We start from the raw sequence: 20,385 nt of genomic DNA, 5'->3' as shown, positions 1-20,385 counted from the left end.
AAAAAAAAAAAAAAAAAAAAAAAAAGATTCCTTTCAACTTATCAAAGATGATGAAGAGTAGTACTTCAGTATTCAAAACAGAGTATACAAATAGAGTTAAAAACCAATACATTTTAAAAACAATTTGGGGGGGAGGGATAAATTGGGAGATTGGGATTGACATACACACTACTATATATAGAATAGATAATTAATAAGAACCTACTGAATAGCACAGGTAACTCTATTCAGTACTCTGTAATGACCTATATGGGAATAGAATCTTAAAAAAAGTGGATATATGTGTATGTATAACTGACTCTCTTTGCTGTATAGCAGAAACTAACAAACATTGTACATCAATTATACTCCAATAAAATTTTTTTAATTTGGATTTTTAACCTTTTGATAAAACAAAAACAAAAGCAAAAACCTAGACATTAATAGTTTAGATGTAATATGACCTTTTATCCTTCTAATGAGAAATATTTTATATATTTTTCTTTCTAATTATGGAAATAACACATTCATTGGAGAAAAAAATTAAAAATCCAGAAAAAAAGTTTTTTTAAATTTATCGTTCCAAAATAACCACCATTAGTATTTTGCTGTGTAGCCTTCCATTCTTTTCAATGAATATTGACATGTATTTCCTTTTTCGATTTTTACAGTTTGAATCATGTTAAAACATAGAGTTGTGTAACCAACCTTCTTGTCCTACATATACTTGGCTTTGCATATTGATTGATAGCGATCTAAATCGCCACATGGAAATTCCATGACACAAATTTACAGAGGCAGCTGGGCCTTTTCACTGTTAACATAGTTTTACTACTACTAACACAACATTTGTTGAAACTTCTTGCTCTTGACCTGCTTTAAGAATGTGCTTTCAAGGCCTCTGAAGTGAGGATGTTGAGTGAACTTTATAAATCACTGAGCAATCACCATATATGCTAGCCTGGGTTGCTACTGATTCCGGCTATTTAGAAATATCTGAATTCTCAGGCCCCTGCCTTCATCAGGAAGGAACATGCTGCCCCTCACAAACGGGGCAGTGCACTTTGAGAAACTGAAATTGGTTTTTCAGACAACTTGAAAAAGTGTGTATCTTTCTTCCCATCCCCTCTTTCATATCATGCTTACCCTGAAGGATTTGGAAATCCTTTCACATTTATCTACATAGCTCTTACTTTTCCTACAGAAACATTCCACTTTTCAGAAATACCAAATAAATATTTGTTGAAATCTGTGTCACGATGAATTTTCTGCCTACTACTAATAATATTATGTGCAGTAGGAGTGGGACATTTCAAATTTAGGAACAAGAATTTTTCTGCAGGAAGACTTGCCATGTGGGTTCAGCTTGTGGGTTGTTCTTCAATTATCTTTTTTTGGAAATAAATCCATTTGCTGATTTAACTCCAACTTGGATTACTCTGATTTTGCTGCTGAAGCAGGAGGAAAAACTAGTTTCTCTAAATATTTTTATAAATATTTTATCAGATTGTGTTTTGACATCCCAGAATTTTAGCTTCTGGAGTCAGAAGGAATTTAGAGAGTGCATAGATCCTTAACCTGGGGTACTTGAGTGAACTTAAGGAGTCCATAAACCCCCAGAAATAACTGACAAATGTGTGTGTGTGTATCCATTTTTCTTACAATGTCCAAGGCTTTCATTAGATTCCCAAAGGAATCCATGATGGAAAAAATGGTTAAAAAACGTCCAAAGCCCTCATTTTAAATAAGAACAAACTGAAATCCAGAAAGCTTGCCTAAGGTCAGAGACCTAGTTGATAGCAAAGGACAAGTTGTACCCTCCTCCTAAGTTCTCTTTCTAGGCAAGTGGAGTCCAGAGTTTTGTGCCATGGTGTGATGGTCAATGTTTAACAATCAGCCCTCAAAAAAAAGTATGCATATATGTAAAAACATAACTTTATTAGAAATTTTATAGACATAAAGGATGTATATCACATTATGTACAAATAATGAAATAGTATAATATACTTCCTTATAAGTTCCATGCGTCTATAACTTCCACGTGACTTGCTATTTTTTGCAAAGTCTATCCTTTTCATAATTTGCCAGCAGTAGTGTCACAAAATCAAACTGTGATGACTATCCAGTGAAGAAGTCACTTACCTCACTGACAATCAAGTGTAGTTCCAGCATAAATGATGAGTATACAAAAGTGAAGTAACCCATTCGACAATGAGGTGCGTGACTTCTTGGCTGACACTGACAGTTATTTTCAAATACTGTGATACTGACAATCTAATGACTATAGACACCCACACTTTTCAGTTTAATCTGAATTATTAACATATTCCTCATCACTTTTTTAGCCTAAACAATCAACAAAACTATACTTCAAGCCCCAATTTGCATTATTTATTGTTTTCCATAGTGTAAGTATTCCCATCATGGCAGGTTTCAAGCTAGCAATGAAATCTCACTGGCTGAGGAGTTGGGAAGAGATGCCTGATAGCACACTATTATGTAGTGTCTTCACTATTCAGAAACAATAGACATAAATAACCTCATAACAGAGACAATAGTAAAATGTAATAAAAGATTCAGAAGTGATCGTCTTTTAGTATTTTTTACCCTTATTTTTAATGTAATTTATTTCACTGTAAGTTTGTATGATTTAATTTTTAGTAATGACTGAGTTTAACAACGAACTTTCAAAGTTCCTGAAATTTTCACAGTTGGCTTTCATGATGCAGTTAAAGTCAAGTCCAGCCCACCCCTGGTTCTGTCCCTGCAGTGGTTTTCAAGGCCCTGGGCTGTGGGTGGAAAAGGAGCAAAGCTGGGCTAAGTGAGTCCCAGGACTATGAAGCATGAGGGAATCAAAACAGTGTGTGTGGCAAACACAGGGTCTACAGTCAAGGAGACTCTAAGTGCTCGAGAGGTTATTAAAGAGAATGAGATATATCTATAAGCACTAAAGGAGAAAGCTGTCCATAACTCATTAGGAAGTAAAAAGTTTACTTACCAATAAAAACTCATTGTTTTTAAGTGTCTGTGACTGTGTGTGTGTGTGTGTGTGTGTGTGTGTGTGTAGGTCAGTATACAGATACACCCTATTAACTGTGTCTAACTGGAGAACTGGTTAGGTAGAGGGAAAACTTTTACTCCTTACTTATTACCATTGTTTTTTCAATGAATAGTTGTATGTTAAGAAATGGCAAAGGCAAAAAAAAAAAGAAAAAAAGAAAAAGAAAAAGAAAAAGAAGGACTAAGCCAAAATATAAACAAAGAAACGGACAAAAACTATGGTAGGAAGCCTAGAGTCTATAACCAGGGAATATCCATAGGGAGTAAGAAAATGAGACGATTCTAAAGGCAGCAGGAGACAAATCCCAAAGAAATTTCCTTGGTACTGAAACATAGAGAAGCAGATTTGCTTCTATCAAGAAGCCTGCAGCCTTCGTGCTGGGAAGAAGAGACTTTGCCAGCAGTAAACATTCCTGTTGCCATAATCAGCTGCTCTGCCTTCTTGGTTCTTTTAACCATTTTAACAAAAAGTGTCAACATTAACAGCATTTTAGAAAAGAGAAGAATGTTATTTTCAAAGAGGTACAAGGGAGTTGGACATCAGAAACATTTTCTCACCAAATAAAAATATAATATTCATTAAAAGGAAAAAACGCAAGATGTCAATGGCTACTAATTCATAATGGACTGCACATGTTGAAAAAACTAGAAATTTCTCACAATGATAGCTGCAAAGTCCAGGGCATGTCTTCAGATGATAGTATTATAAACACCAGGAATAAAACTGTTTCCTTGAACAGGAAATGCTTAATGTTTCATTTATTTCAGAGAGCAGAACTTAACAAACTGACCTGTTATTTTTGGTTTATCTCAGTGCAAAGTGTTTTTTTCTTCCTTTCTGAAGATTGGTCATACTTACTTATAATGACAGAAGGCAATGTGTCCGTTTTGCTCCCACCCTCAGAAACAAAGTAATTCAGAAAGATTGACAGTGAAGGAACAGAAAAAATGTCTGACCACTGAAAACCAAAGCACAGTACGTGTCACATTATTAATATTAGAAAGAGTTTAATTCAAATTAATATTAGAAAATTAATAATTTATTAATCTAATATATTAGTATTTATTAATCTAATTATATTAGAATTAATAATTAATTAATTGTAATATAATTTCTAATATTAGAAAAAGTTTAATTCAAACCTATGCTGATAGTATACTGAGGATCAAGCAAATCGGAAGAATAAGTTAAAATTCCTGTAAGATAGTCTTCTGAAGGAAACTGGTTGGCTAGAGAAAGAATGAGATTTTGTTAATAATCAGTTAATTATATTTTGAATCAAACTATTGATAATTTCATGAAGTTCAAATTCAGTAGTGGAGGGAGATATAAGAGTTGCCCAGCTTATGCACGATTAAGAATGTTTGTGTTACTATATATAAAATAGATAAACAGGGTCTTACTGTATAGCACAAGGAATTATATTCAATATCCTGTAATAAAGCATAATGGAAAAGAAGATTAAAAAGAATATATATGTATAAGAGTCACTTTGCTGTACAGTAGAAACTAACAACATTGTAAATTAAGTATACTTCAATTAAAAAAAAGAATAAGTTTGTGTTAGAATACTTGCTAAACTTAAATGTTTCTTTAAAGCCATCCTAAACCTCCCTGGATGGTACAGATGATTATTATTTTGATGTTTATCCTTCTCCTTTTTCCTTTTTATAAGTGGTGTAAAAGAAAAGAAAAATGATGAGCAATTTATAATTAAGAAGGCTTGACCAAGCATCGGGGGCGGGGGGCACTGGGTCACTACTGTGTTACCCTCACCTGTGCTCATATCTGGGAATGTCTGAAACCATGATGCTGACCTTGGCTGAACCTAAATGCAGTGTACTATATTCCTGGGCACTAAGATAAGGTGTAAACAGCTAGTCAGCATTATTTATAGAAAACGTACTGAGAGATTTTTTTGCATCTGACTTGTATTTTCTTGGTTCTGCTATTGAGAACGGTCAATGTCCTGGCTTTGGCTATGTGACCAGAAGGGTACAAAAGACTCCTCTTTGAGTAAGTCGTTCTTCTGAGACCAAGTATCACGCATGTATCTTGGAGGTTCTGGACCTGAAGACAAAGCCCATCCTGTGAAATTGGGAAAGGACACTAGAATCTGTGCCTAGAAACTTGTTCCTCTCTGATGTTTGCCTGGGCTTTATTTCTGCTACTGTACTGTAATCCCTTACCTTCATTGAAACCTTTCCTGAGTACAACTTGAGGAATCCATGCATTCTTTCAGTTATCTAAGCCTGTATAATTACTGCAGCAAAGCTAATTTTTCTTCCATACACTTTAACAGTGACTCAGAAAGATTGAATAGGCAAAGATACATCAGGCAACTACAAAACAAAGGAACACAGACATCACATGACTATTATCAGGCAATCCTCCATTCATGGGTAAAAGTCTTTAACAGTATAAAGATGAGTTTATAATGATAAATAGTATTGGCCTTGGCCAAAAAGTGCCTTCAGTTTTCAAGTAAAAATAAAGGAAATTTTTCATTTTCACCAAGAACTTTATTAAACAACATATTTACTCTTTTGTTCCACAACCTTCTGCCGTTTTTCAGGCAACTTCATAATTCCATTTTCCCAAAACTTTTTATCTTTTTGAGCAAAAAACTGTTCCAGGTGCCTTTTATAGTCTTCCAGGGAATTGAAATTTTTTCCATTAAGAGAATTTTGTGAAGACCTAAATAAATGGAAATCTGAAGGTGCAGTGTCTGGTAAATATGGCAGATGAATCAGAGCTTCCCATCTAAGCTGTAACAGTTTTTGCATGGTCATCAAAGAAACATGCCATCTTGCGTTAGTCTGATGGAAGATTATGCGTTTTCTGTTGACTAATTCTGGACACTTTTCATCGAGTGCCGCTTTCAGTTGATCTAATTGGGAGCAGTACTTGTTAGAATTAATCGTTTGGTTTTCTGGAAGGAGCTCATAATAGAGGACTCCCTTCCAATCCCAACATATACACAATATCAGCTTCTTTGGATGAAGACCGGCCTTTGATGTGGTTGGTGGTGGTTCATTTCGTTTGCCCCACGATCTCTTTCATTCCACATTATTGTACGGTATCCACTCTTCATCACCTGTCACAATTTGTTTTAAAAACAAAACATTTTCATTATGTTTAAGTAGAGAACTGCATGCGGAAATTTGGTCAAGAAGGTTTTTTTTGCTTAACTTACCTGGAACCCAAACATCAAATTGATGAACATAACCAAGCTGGTGCAAATGATTTTCAATGTTTGATTTGGATATTTTGAGTATGTGGACTATCTCCCGCGTGGTGTAACATCGATTACTCTCAGTTAATGTCTGGATTTGATCGCTATCAACTTCAATTGGTCTACCCGACCATGGAGCATTGTCCAGAGAGAAACCTCCAGCACAAAACTTTGCAAACCACTTTTAACACGTTTGATCAGTCACAGCACTTTCTCCATACACTGCAGAAATCTTTTTTTGTGTGTTTCCATTGCGTTTTTACCTTTCTTGAAATAATAAAGCATAATGTGCTGAAAATGTTGGTTTTTTCTTCCATCTTCAATATTAAAATTGGCTACACAAAAATTCACCAGTTTTAAGTTTTTTTAAAAAATGCACGCCGAGATGACAGCTGTCACATACAGTCTAACAAACTGTTTCGAATGCAGTTATGGACAACTAATTGCTACTAGAGCCATCTTATGGGAAAAAACCAAATGAATCTTTTGGCCAACCCAATACAATTCACAATGACAATATAACTGAATCTTTTGGAGCAAATACAGCATTATGGGAAGACTAACACAAATCTCAAAATCAGAAAGGAAGGTGGTATATGATCACTGGACAAGCAGCTCTGTGTCCTTTTGGTCATCACACAATTGTGACACAATGATTACCTGCTCGGGCTCTGCAGACAGAAAGCCAAAGTTAACATCCTAGCTCTTTACATTTCACAAGCTTCACATCTAGCTCTGTGATGCTGTTCAAGTTATCTAATCACTTTAATTGTGTTTCCATAGAGCAAAAAAGGGGATGATGACAGTATTACCTACTTCATTGGTTACTCTTCGGGTTTAATGAGATAATACATGTAAAAGTGCTTGGCATTTAGTAAGAGCCAAATAAAAGTCAGATGTTTTTATTTTGAAAAGTATTATAACAACCTTGTTTTGAAGGTTAGTATCATTTCTCCCAATGTCTTCCTTCTGGTTATCTTGACCACTGGGATGGAGGAAATGAAGATCTGCTTTTTCACTTACCATACTCCATAATTTAAGAATCCCATTTCATAAAAGGGGATTTACAAAAAAGTGACCTGTTCTTCTTTGGGTGTATGATTAAAAAACAACAACAACAGCAACTTTGTCTCTGAGAACTATAGCCCCCCAAAAGAATCTATTCTATCTTATTTCCATTGCTCTAACAATCTTTTAAAATCTTTAAAAAAATTTTTTTATTTTATATTGGAGTATAGTTGACTTACAATGTTGTGTTAGTTTCAGGTGTACAGCAAAGTGATTTAGTTGTACATATACATCCATCAGTTCTTTTTCAGATTCTTTTCCCATGTAAGTTATTACAGAGTATGGAGTAGAGTTCCCTGTGCTATATAGTAGGTCCTTGTTGATTATCGATTTTATATGTAGTAGTGTATATATGTTAATCCCCACCTCCTAATTTATCCCTCCTCCCATCTTTCCCCTTTGGTAACCATAAGTTTATGTATTTATTTTTCTATTCTATCAGTTTTATTCTTTTTAAAAAAATTTTTAAATTTTATATTGAAGTATAGTTGTTTCACAATGTTGTGTTAGTTTCAGGTGAACAGCAAAGTGATTTAGTTATACATATTCATATATCTATTCTTTTTCAGATTCTTTTCTCATATAGGTTATTACAGAGTATTGAGTATAGTTCCCTGTGCTATACAGTAGCCCTTTGTTGATTATCTATTTTACATATAGTAGTGTGTATATGCCAATCCCCAACTCCCAATTCATCCCTCCCCCCCACTTTCCCCCCTTGGCAACCACAAGCCCACCCTCTAAGTCTGTGAGTCTGTTTCTGTTGTGTAAACAAGTTCACCTGCATCATTTTTTTAGATTCCACATATAAGTAATATCATATGATATTTGTCTTTGACTTAGTTCACTTAGTATGATAATCTCTAGGTCAGTCTGTGTTGCTGCAAATGGCATTATTTCATTCTTTTTGATGGCTGAATAACATTCCATTGTATATATGTACCACATCTTCTTTATCCATTCATCTGTTGATGGACACTTAGGTTGCTTCCATGTCTTGGCTTCGGTAAATAGTGCTGCAATGAACATTGGAGTGCATGTATCATTTCGAATTACGTTTTTTTCCAGATATGCTCAGGAATGGGATTGCTGGATCAAATGGTAGCTCTATTTTTAGTTTTTTAAGGAATCTCCATACTGTTCTCCATAGTGGTTGTACCAGTTTACATTCCCATCAACATTGTGGGAGGGGATTTATTGTTTCTAGACTTTTTGATGATGACCATTCTAACTGGTGTGAGGTGATACCTCATTGTAGTTTTGATTTGCATTTCTCTAATAATTAGCAGTGTTGAACATCTTTTCATGTGCTTTTTGGCCAGCTATATGACTTCTTTGGTGAAATGTCTATTTAGATCTTCTTCTCATTTTTTGGTTGGGTTATTTGTTTTTTGATATTGAGCTGTATGAGCTTTTTGCATATTTTGGAGGTTAATCCCTTGTCGTTTGCTTTGTTTGCAAATATTTTCTCCCATTCTGTGGGTTGTCTTTTCGTTTGGTTTATGGTTTCCTTTGCTGTCCATTTTAAGTTTAATTAGGTCCCATTTGTTTACTTTTGTTTTTATTTTCATTACTCTAGGAAATGGATCAAAAAAGATATTGCTGGGATTTATGTCAGAGTGTTCTGCCCATGTTGTTTTCTAAGAGTTTTACAGTATCCAGTCTTACATTTAGGTCTTTAATCCATTTTGAGTTTATTTTTGTGTATGGTGTTAGAGAATGTTCTAACTTCATTCGTTTACATATAGCTGACCAGTTTTCCAAGCACCACTTATTGAAGAGACTCTTTTCTCCATTGTATATTCTCACCTCCTTTGTCATAGATTAATTGACCATAGGTGCATTGGTTTATTTCTGAGCTTTCTATCCTGTGTCATTGATCTATGTGTCTGTTTTTGTGCCAGTACCATACTGTTTTGATTACTGTAGCTTTGTAGTAACCATAAGTTTGATAATATTTTAAGCAAGATGTCTAAGTCCATGGAGCATAGTAATTGGATACCCTTTATGTGACCTAGTTAACAGAAACGATAAAAATCTATTAAAAATATTTAGCAATTTGACCTTTGGAGTTGGACTCAAGGCTGAATGGCAAAAGCCATAATTTAGTACCTAAATAGCTTTATAATCTTATTTGTACCTATTTTACTGAAGATTATTTGAAAAAAAATATTCTGATGTGAAAATGATATACCACCTTTAAGTGCTTCATTGGGAATAGCATTTGAAAGACTAATGACAAGCATCCTTTTCTACTTAGCCCTAGTATTTTGAATTCCACATATAAATCATTAATAAATGATTTTATTATATTTGGAGAACTACATATGTGAATTAAAATGGCATCACTTCATTTTGCTGCATATAACCTTGTTGACTCATTTTTCTTTTGAGATCTATTAAGCAAAGTCTTTGAGGGAAATTTTTTTAAGTTTATTTATTTTTGGCTGTGTTGGGTCTTCATTGCTTCACACAGGCTTTCTTTTTTTTTTCTTTTTTTTTTTTTTTTTTTCTGTACACCAGGGAAGCCCCAGGCTTTCTTTAGTTGCGGCGAGCGGGGGCTACTCTTCGTTGTGGTGCGCAGGCTTCTCGTTGTGGTGGCTTCTCTTGTTGCAGAGCACGGGCTCTAGGCGCACAGGCTTCAGTAGTTGTGGCTTGCAGGCTTCACTAGTTGGGGCTTGCGGGCTCTAGAGTGCAGACTCAGTAGTTGTGGCGCACAGTCTTAGTTGCTCTGCGGCATGTGGGATCTTCCCGGACCGGGGCTCTAAGCTGGATCCCTTGCATTGGCAGGTGGACTCTTTTATTTTTTTTTTTTAAGACTATTTTCTTTGCATCCTTTTAAAAAAAATTTATTTATTTTTGGCTGCTTTTGGTCTTCAGTGCTGTGTGCAGGCTTTCTCTAGTTGTGGTGAGCAGGGGTTACTCTTCATTGCAGTGCATGGGCTTCTCATTGCAGTGGCTTCTCTTGTTGTGCAGGCAGATTTTTAACCACTGCACCACCAGGGAAGCCCTTTGGGGGAAATTTTAATTTGAGACAAAGCTTATATTTCCATTCACCAAAATTAATTCCACATCGGCTATGTCCTAAAGGAACTAGAAACAGCTTAAATCATTATCATTATTAAGGAAAAGGAGTCTTAGATTTTTATTAACTTAATTTTTCATACCAAAAAGGTAAGAATATGGGGAACTGATACTGGGTAATAGTTAGAAATAGTCTTCCAAATTAGGGTACCAGAGCCACATAAATTAAAATATTTATAAGTTGACATTGATCCATTGTTCCCTCTTTTCTCTCTTAGAATCACATGAGTGAAATAAGGAAATTTTATTTTACGATAACAACAATTGCATTTGCTTAGAGTGATTATTTGTAGAGCTTCAAAGAGGTAATTGTCTTCAACAGATTGAATAGATTTTGAGCAGAATACTATGCAGTAGCCTAGACAGAACATTGTAATACATGCTGGAAGTGAGGGAAGAGGAAGCAGGTAGTGGGAGGAAGAAAGATATAAGATTTAAGAAAACTTGTAGTATACCGAAGGAGACTGGGCAGTTAGAATAATCAAGGTCTTCTATTATGTGTCAAATGAGTGGTAAAGAGAGTAAATGAGGTCACATTTTACATGAATTTGACATTGAACAATGCATTAATGACACTCATGTTTTGGCCTCCAAATTTTAAAAAATTTGCCCAATTTTCACAGCTGGCTGGGCGTACTGTAAATTGTGTTTCATGTTTTGACTGTGGCAAAACGTTGGTACCACTTTAGTTGGTAAATAGAAATACCCAACACTGTCAGAGTTGCTTACTATTGTCTATATACATGTTATTTTGATGACTACTGTACTATCATTTTCACACTCATTATTATAATTTAAAATGATTTTTCTGTAACAAAGTCATTTAAGTATTCATTACGTGGTCATGCTAGTATAAGAGCTAATGCTAATGTTTAAAAAAATGCCCCAAACGAAGATCTTTGGAACAAAAAAATAAAGGTGATGAATCAGATACATAAAAGAAGCTAAAGTAATCCCCACCCTCCAAGAATTTCTTCTAAAGAGTAGAGATGATGGTGAAAAAATATGCAGAATTAAAGAAAATCTACAGTGTTATACGTTAAAATATACATCTCCTCTGTGAGAATATTCACATGAAAATATATCAGTTTTGAATTATATGAGGTCCTCAGATATATACTCCTCATATAAAACATTATTGCTAGTACCCTAAAGATTCACAGGAGGGATGACATGTCTAGAAATGGCAAATTTATAGAGACAGAAAGTAGATTAGTTGTTCCTGATCTGGGGATACAACTGGGATTAACTGTAAATGAGCATGAGGGATCTCATTGGCATGATAAAATGTCTAAAATGAGTCTAATGGGGCTAAAATCAAGGTGTTAGCAGGGCTGTATCCTTTTGCAGGCTCCATGAATAAGTCTATTCCTTACTTCTTCCAGCTTCTAGGGGCTTCTGGCATTCCTTGGCTCCTGACTGCATCACTCCAATCTTTGCATCCACTGGCACATCACCAACACCCCCTATCCCTACCCCTCTAACCCTCTGCTTCTCTCTTATAAAGATCCTCGTGATTACATTTAGGGCTCCCACGTCATCCAAGGATCATCTCCCAAATCAGGATCCTTAACTTAATGACCTCTACAAAGACCCTTTTGCCACATGTAGTAACACATTCACAGGTTCTGTAGGTTAGGACATCTTTGAGGGCCATGATTCAGCCTACAGTAGGTGGGTAGAGAGAAGAAGGCAGGGACTTGGATTTGTTCAGCTTTGCTCTCTCTATGCTTAGCACTATACTCAGTGCCTGGTGAATATGCATTTGCCAAATTGAGAAGAGGACAGGAGGAAAAGTCCAAAGGTGGGAATAAGCGGTATGTGGCCTGGGGACTCTGACTAGATTGTTAGATGTGGACTGAAGGATTCTAGCATGAAGGGGGGTTGAAACTGGAGTAGAAAGGCAGGTTGGGGCCACATTACTGAGTACCACAAATATCAGGCTTTTAGACTTAAACTCGTGAGGAATTATTAAAGGCTTTTGATTATGGGAAATAAATGATTATAGGGGGTTTTGATAAAAGGTTAATCTGGCGAATACCAACCAAATTAGAGAGGAAATACTGGAGGCGGATATACATTTAGAGGTGACTTCAGCAATCCAGCCATGAAACGATGAGGTTTCAGCTTTAGCTGGAGTGGTCCTAAGAATGACAAGACAGAAGCTGAAACAATATGAATAAAGAATTGCCAGCATTTAATAGTTGAGTCACTATAAGGGGGTATAACTGTTAAGATTAACTGTATTTGACACATATATACTAATATGTGTAAAATAGATAACTAATAAGAACCTGCTGTATAAAAAATAAATAAAATTAAATTTAAAAAAAGATTAATTGTATTTGTGCTACAAGGAATATAAATTCCAATGTAATTAAAGTTGTTTATTTTCTTTTATAACATAGAGACTGAAGGTATTTGGCTGTGAATTCACATAAGCAATTTTTCCTATGAAAAATTCTTGAGCAAAACCCAGATGGGAGTATTGGGCTACTGGGAGTTAGAACAATCTTTCTGAAATAAAGTGGGAAATGTAAATACAAAATAAACAATGTTACCCCTGCAAAATGGAATGGGCTGGAAGAATGTTACCCTTAGGAACTTTCAAGTGTTTCTCAACAATAAGTGATACTTGACTAGGTGCTCACCATCCTTTGAATGACCTTGAGAGAAGGCAAACTATAAGCTCAGGACTTGTATAAACCTCACAGCCTTGGACCATTTCAGATCCTTTGCTGTCTATTGATTGTATCTGCCATTGGAGTTGGAAGGTGTGAGGAATAGGAAATGTATTTTTTAATGGCTATTTAGTGATTTTTGGCAACGACCGTATCTCCTTTCTCTCTAATATCTTAAGAAAAAAAAAAAGAAGAGAGCCTTTAGGTCATCTTTGGTGGTCACATATGGGCAGGAAGCAGAGTAAAAAGCCTTTTTATACAAAAGTTTTTCCTTTATAATTATACACAGCTGTCTGAAAATCTTTTAAAGTTCTTATTATATTGCAGATATGGTGAACTCATAAGTACACAGATAAGGAGAGATTGAATATTGGCAATTTTCAAAAAACAAGAGGACATAAACTAATAATCCTGAAATTAACCAAGTTACTGATGGTTTGAAAAAATAGGCTGAATTACCTTGAAGGTATTCTAGGATCATAAATACGGTAACACTAAACATTAATTCCACTCTTTACTATAACTTTAAAAAGGAAGCTTCCCAGAGCAGAAACTTTGGCTGTCTGTACATGGCATTCAACCCTGCCTGCATATCCCAATGAGTCCCTTCCATCACTGAAGGTTTTTATAATTTCATGAAGCAAGAAGACATGAAAGTTTCAACCACTACCATGCTTTAAGAGAAAAGTTTAAAAACGTTGGTTGTTTATCAGTGTGATAAAAGAAAATATCCACAGTCACAAGAGCAAGTCACATGCCTTGCCCAATTCTGCAGTATTCTCCCCAACACCCGAGGTGTCAGTTTTCCTTTCAGGCAGGAGCAGTTTCTTGTATTTCAGTCATAAATTAGACCACATTTACCAAATGGCTTCCATCTTACGGCCTCTCTCTCACTCTCCCTTCTGCTCTATGCCGGCAGCGGGCAGGTGATTTGAGAAGTTTTACTCTCCAGATTTGGAATTCTCTTCCCAGGTCGTGTGGGCTCAGACACTATCCTGCAAACTGGCTCTCTCTACACATGTGTCTGAGAGAGTTTAGGATTTAGAGTCACAAGGGCAGTAGAAGACCTATGCCTTTTGTTCCAATTCCATTTCTTCACCTCTGCCTCAGGGGTCATCAGATGCTGGCTTGAAGGGTACTTTTTTTTTTTTTTTTAAGTATAGTTGATTTACAGTGTTGTGTTAATTACTACTGTACAGCAGTATGATTCATTTATACATGTATATATTCTTTTTTTAATATTCTTTTCCGTTATGCTTTATCATAGGATATTGAATATAGTTCCCTGTGCTATACAGTAGGACCTTGTTTATCCATTCTATATATAAAAGCTTACATCTGCTAATCCCAACCTCCCACTCCATCCCTCCCCCAACCCCCTCCCCCTTGGCAACCACCATTCTGTTCTCTATGTCCATGAGTCTGTTTCTGTTTCATAGATAGGTTCATTTGTGTCATATTTTAGATTCCACATATAAGTGATATCATATGGTTATTGTCTTTATCTGACTTACGTCACTTAGTATAGTAATTTCTAGGTCTATCCATGTTGCTGCAAATGGCATTATTTCATTCTTTTTTATGGCTGAGTAGTATTCCATTGTATATATGTACCACATCTTCTTTATCCATTCATCTGTCGATGGACACTTAGGTTGCTTCTATGTCTTCTTGGCTATTGTGAATAGTGCTGCTATGAACATAGGGGTGCATGTATCCTTTTGAATTATAGTTTTGTCTGGATATATGCCAAGGAGTGGGATTGCTGGATGATATGGTAAATCTATTTTTAGATTTTTGGGGAACCGCCATACTGTTTTCCATGGTGGCTGCACCAACTTACACTCCCACCAGTAGTGTAGGAGGGTGCCCTTTTTTTCACACCCTCTCCAGCCTTTGTTAATTGTAGATTTCTTAATGATGGTCATTCTGACTGTTGTGAGCTGATACCTCCTTGTATTAATAATCTTGATTTGTATTTCTCTTATAATTAGTGATGTTGAGCATCTTTTCATGTGCCTATTGGCCATCTGTATTTCTTCTTTGGAGAAATGTCTGTTTAGGTCTTCTGCCCATTTTTGAATAGGGTTTTTTGTTTTTTTGTTGAGTTGTATGAGCTGTTTGTATATTTTGGAAATTAAGCCCTTGTTGTTTGTATCATTAGCAAATCTTTTCTCGCATTCTGTGGGTTGTCTTTTCCTTTTGTTTATGGTTTCCTTTGCTCTGCAAAATCTTGTAAGTTTGAGTAGGTGCTATTTGTTTATTTTTGTTTTTATTTCTATTGCCTTGGGTGACTCACCTAAGAAAACACTGGTATGATTTATTTCAGAGAATGTTTTGCCTATGTTCTCCTCTAGGAGATTTTTGGTGTCATGTCTTATATTTAAGCCTTTAAGCCATTTTGAGTTTATTTTTGTGCATGGTGTGAGGGTGTGTTCTAACTTCATTGAGTTACATGCAGCTGTCCAACTTTTCCAGCACCACTTGCTAAAGAGAGTATCTTTTTCCCATTTTATATTCTTGCCTCCTTTGTCAAAGATTACTTGATTGTCAGTGTGTGGGTTTATTTCTGGGCTGTTCTGTTCCATTGACTTATATGTCTGTTTTTGTACCAATACCACACTGTTTTGATTACTGTAGCTTTGTAGTATTGTCTGAAGTCTGGGAGGGTTATGCCTCCTGCTTTGTTTTTTTCCCTCAGGATTACTTTGGCAATTCTCAGTGTTTTATGGTTCCATATAAGTTTTTGGATTATTTGCTCTAGTTCTGTGTGAAGGGTACTTTTAAAATTCAATCCCACTCTTGTCCCTTGAGTAGAGAGGAAACTTCCAGGGGCAGGAAAGAGGTGGTGGTCAGCAGAGCATTGTTTCATCCCTGGCTGTACTATCACTGAATTCCTTCACACTTAATTGTCCTCCATATAACTTGGTATGACCAGTTTGGAGAGTCATGTGGCTATATTGAGTAAAGATAAACATGCATATATACTCTGGCCAGCAATTTCACTCTAGGTGTAGTGCTTGAGAAGCTTTCACACATAAGAAGATACATACAAGAGAGTTTGTTGGAGCTTTGTAATAGCAAAAAAAAAAAAAAAAAAAAGGAAGTAGCCTAAATGTTTATCAGTGGGAAAATGGATAAATTGTGGCATGTTGTTAAAATACAGTTTTATTCAGCAGTAAAAAGTGAACCAGCTAGAGGTTCCACACCTCTCATTTATAGAAATACTATGTATGCATAGAAATGCATATATATATGAGAACAATGATACATATTTCAATGGAGGCATATACATTGAAATGAAAATTGAGTTAAATTAAATTTAAATTGAACAATTTTTAAAAAATTGAATAAATTAAATTGAAAATGAGAGACACCAAATTTTGGAGAATGATTAATTCTGGGTAGGGATATCAAGAAATAGAATTGTAGAGAGGTGCAAAAGGGTTTTAACTGTAATATTTAAAAATTTCAGGCCATGTGTGGGATACACATATGCTCATTACCTTATTTTATATACATTTTCATATGCTTGAAATATTTTATTTCTAGGAATCTTCCAAACCCCTGAGAGATGCCAATAATATGACATATTGAACATTTACAAAAAGAGAGGTATATTTTAGATCAAAATACAAGTAATAACTGATTTCTCCTGAGAAGCTTTGCTGTTTTTTTTTCACTAACAAGGTAAATCACTCACTATTAATATTTCCCATTTCCTTTGCCTGCCTGAAAGCTCAGAAGCAAACTTGAGCTCCAACTTTAATAACCAAGTAATATCTGTACGCTTTCTCCCTGAACTTGATTTTCTATCAAAATGTGCATTTTCCCTGATCCTGCATTTGTTTATTCTATTTTGTAGTGCTATAGCCTCTTCCCCATTCTTTGAGGGAGAAAAAGAGTTATAAAAAATATAAAAATATTTTTCACGTTCTAGTTTTCTCTCTGTTCACACAAACAAACAGTATTTGCACAGGGCAGGACTGTGCATCTGCTTGTTTACCTTTGTACCCCTCTGTGTCTAGCATAGTGTCTGGCACACAATGGGCATTTCATTATTTTCTGATTAAATGAGTTTAATAAATCCACAAATTTATCCTTAAACAAATCTTGATTATTTACACATTTCAGAGGTATCCAGTTTGTCTTGTTACAAATTTAGCTTTAGTAAACATCTTGGTGAATAGAGTTCTGGGTTATTTACTAAGGTTATTTTTCCAGAAGTAAAATTTCATGGGTCAAAAGATATGAGCACTACTCAGCCATAAGAAGAAATGAAGTTGAATTATTTGTAGTGAGGCGTTTGGACCTAGAGTCCATCATACAGAGTGAAGTAAGTCAGAAAGAGAAAAACAAATACTGTATGCTAACGCATATATATGGAATCTAAAATAAGTAAATATAAAAGGTACTGCTGAACCTAGCTGCAGGGCAGGAATAAAGAGGTTGACATAGAAAATGGACTTGAGGACAAGGGGTGGGTTGACGAAGCTGGGGCGAAATGGGAGTAGCATCGACATATATACACTACCAAATGTAAAATAGTTGGCTGGTGGGAAGCAGCCACATAGCACAGGGAGATCAGCTAGGTGCTTTGCAATGACCTAGAGGGGTGGGATAGGGAGGAGGGGAGGGAGGCTCAAGAGGGAGGGGATATGGAGACACGTATATGCATGTGGCTGATTTGCTCTGTTGTACAACAGAAACTAACACGGTATTGTGAAGCAATTATACTCCAATAAAGATCTATTAAAAAAAAAAGTACATGTACACCTTCCCTGTGTCTCAGCAATTCACTTCTAGAGAAAGAAAAAAATATATGTCCATAAAAAGAAAAAAAAAAAGTCACTTTGACTCCTGTGTTCATTGTACCAATATACCCAGTAACCAAAATGTAGAAACAACTCAAGTGTTCATCAACAAATGAATGCATAAACAAAATGTGGTCTATACATACAATGGGATATTATTAACCCATGAAAAGGAATACATTTGTTATATATGCTGCAACATGATGAACTTGAAAATATGCTATGTGAAATAAGGCATTGACAAAAAGACAAATATTGTTAATTCGATTTATATGAAATAACTAGATAGGCAAATTCATAGAGACAGAAAGTAGAGTAGAGGTTCCCAGTGGCTGGGAGAAGAGGGGGATGGGAGATACTGTCTTATGTTTATAGTTTCTTTTCGGGATGTTGGAAAAATTTGGAAACACAGAGCAGTGATGGTTGCACAACAGTGTGAATGTAATTAATACACTGAATTTAACCCTGAAAATGATTAAAATGACATATTTTATGTCATATATATTTTATCACAATAAAAAAATTTAACCCCTCCCCCCCAAAATATATGAGCACTTAATGGCTATTGAAATGTTTTTCCAAATTGCTCTCCAAAAAAGCTTTTACCAGTTTCTACAGCAACAAGCAATGTATGAGGGTAACATTTCCCCATAACACTATCTGTGTTTATGCAAAATTTTGTTTTCTGTTTTGAAATTTAATAGATGTAAAATTATAGCTTGATGTAGAGTTAATATTTTTTAAATGTCAGTTTACCTACAATTTTTAGCTATAGAGTTAATATTTTTTAAATGTTAGTTTACCTACAATTTTTAAGGTGAACTTTATGTGCTTTTGTGAAAAGTCACTTGACTTTTCTAGACCTCATCATAGATTTTCATCATTTAATATAAACCAGCAGAGAAAAATCACCGATGGAAACTCTTGAGGCTTCTTAATTCCTCAAAACTGCCTTTATGACCTATGGATAATAAACCTCTTTGGGCTTTGATTCCTCATCTATAAACTGGAGATGAGAATATGTACCCTGGATGCCTATTGTATGACAGATCATGTATATAAAATACTTACTACCACATGGCAGGTATCCAGTAAATAATAACTATTATTATTTTAATTTTAACCTATAAAATTAGGTTCATGATCTAGATGAACACTGAGTTCATTTCCTGGTCTGTGTGCATAAGGAACAAATATATACTAATGACGGATTCTTTTCATAACCCATCTTGAACTACCTTAAGCAAAAAGTGGAATTTACCAACAGAAGGGTAGAATAGTGAGGAAGAAGAAAGGGGAGGGGTCTAGCAGGGCTTCTAAGTACAGAAGCCCTCAATCCTGATATTGCCAGAATGTTCTCTCATCAGCTCCTATCTTTGCATCTGAGTGCCATTCTCTTTCTCTACAGGTGGACTTTCCCCACACACCTGCCGGAAGCCCCCAGGTTTTACACCTTACAATTTCAGTTTTTGAGGAGAGAGTGTCTGACAGGTTCCCTCATGTTCTGAGTCCAAATAGGGAAGGGGCTTTTTGACCTAGCTTGGCTCAGGTGCCCATACCCCCAAGTTTGAATCAACTCTGGCTGAGGTGAGGGTATGTTTGGGTCACTTGAGAATTTAACAGCTTCTACAGAAATTGTCAAGAAAAAGAGAAGGGGTATTTCCAGAATAAATGAGGGATGAACAAAACTTTCACTCTTGATCATAAAGTTGAATGCTCAAGAACCTCTTGCCTGGGAGGGATTGAACTTTTGGGGATAGATATTCTTACCAGATCTGGGATAAAAACATGATTTAGAATAAAGTATTAGGTTCTGAGTGGTAGGAGGGTGAGCCAATGCTGTATAAGAAGAGTGTGTGTGTGTGTGTGTGTGTGTGTGTGTGTGTGTGTGTGTGTGAGTGCTTTGAAGGTCTTGCAAATTATCCTTGCTCAAGGTGCTCAAGAAATAATGGTTGAATGAGGAGAAACATTTAATAAATAGCCAAGCACAATACTTGGCTCATAATATGTGCTCAATAAACAGTTGTTGAATTGAGTAACTACAAGCCTGGGTTATACTCTGGGTGTAATTCTAAAGCTGAGTTTGAAATAGGAGCCTGATGGTGACTGGAGGAGATAATCCAAGAAATGGGCATCACAGTAACCAGCAGAATTCGTGCAAATAGCAAAGTTGACGGTCAAAAGCAACTCCAGGTAAGAGCCCTGGACCCCACTGAGATAGTGTATCAGGAATGGCAGTGGGGATCTGGTACAACACAAGCCAAACACCCTTAATTTTTCATCTCATTATGTCATCTCCAGGGACTGGAGGGTCCTGGGTCCTGTAGCCAGGTAAAACTAACTAGCAGTGGGTCTACAGGGGACTATTTGCTATCATCAATGTTAGATGTTTCTCGTGTCCTGGCAAAGAAATATCAATAACTCCAAAAGAAAACATATATTTGAGCATCTGATTCCTTTCAT

General features: G+C 35.7%; 1 protein-coding gene across 9 annotated transcripts in view; it reads left to right on the top strand.

Annotated features, from left to right (window-relative positions):
* The window catches only part of FAM13C (family with sequence similarity 13 member C), a 401,019-nt gene that overhangs the window by 168,096 nt on the left and 212,538 nt on the right, over positions 1–20,385 (top strand). For 7 of the 9 annotated variants that reach the window (XM_028482086.2, XM_055081356.1, XM_055081355.1 and 4 more), the window contains one exon: positions 20,015–20,115. The exons of the other annotated variants lie outside the window; for them this stretch is intronic. The gene's annotated coding sequence lies outside the window, so the exon portion shown is untranslated. The remainder of the gene's footprint in view (positions 1–20,014; positions 20,116–20,385) is intronic. 9 annotated transcript variants of the gene reach the window in all.

This window comes from Physeter macrocephalus, chromosome 20, assembly GCF_002837175.3.
Source record: "Physeter macrocephalus isolate SW-GA chromosome 20, ASM283717v5, whole genome shotgun sequence".
Lineage (NCBI taxonomy): Eukaryota > Metazoa > Chordata > Mammalia > Artiodactyla > Physeteridae > Physeter > Physeter macrocephalus.
This window is presented reverse-complemented; position numbering and strand designations above follow the sequence as displayed.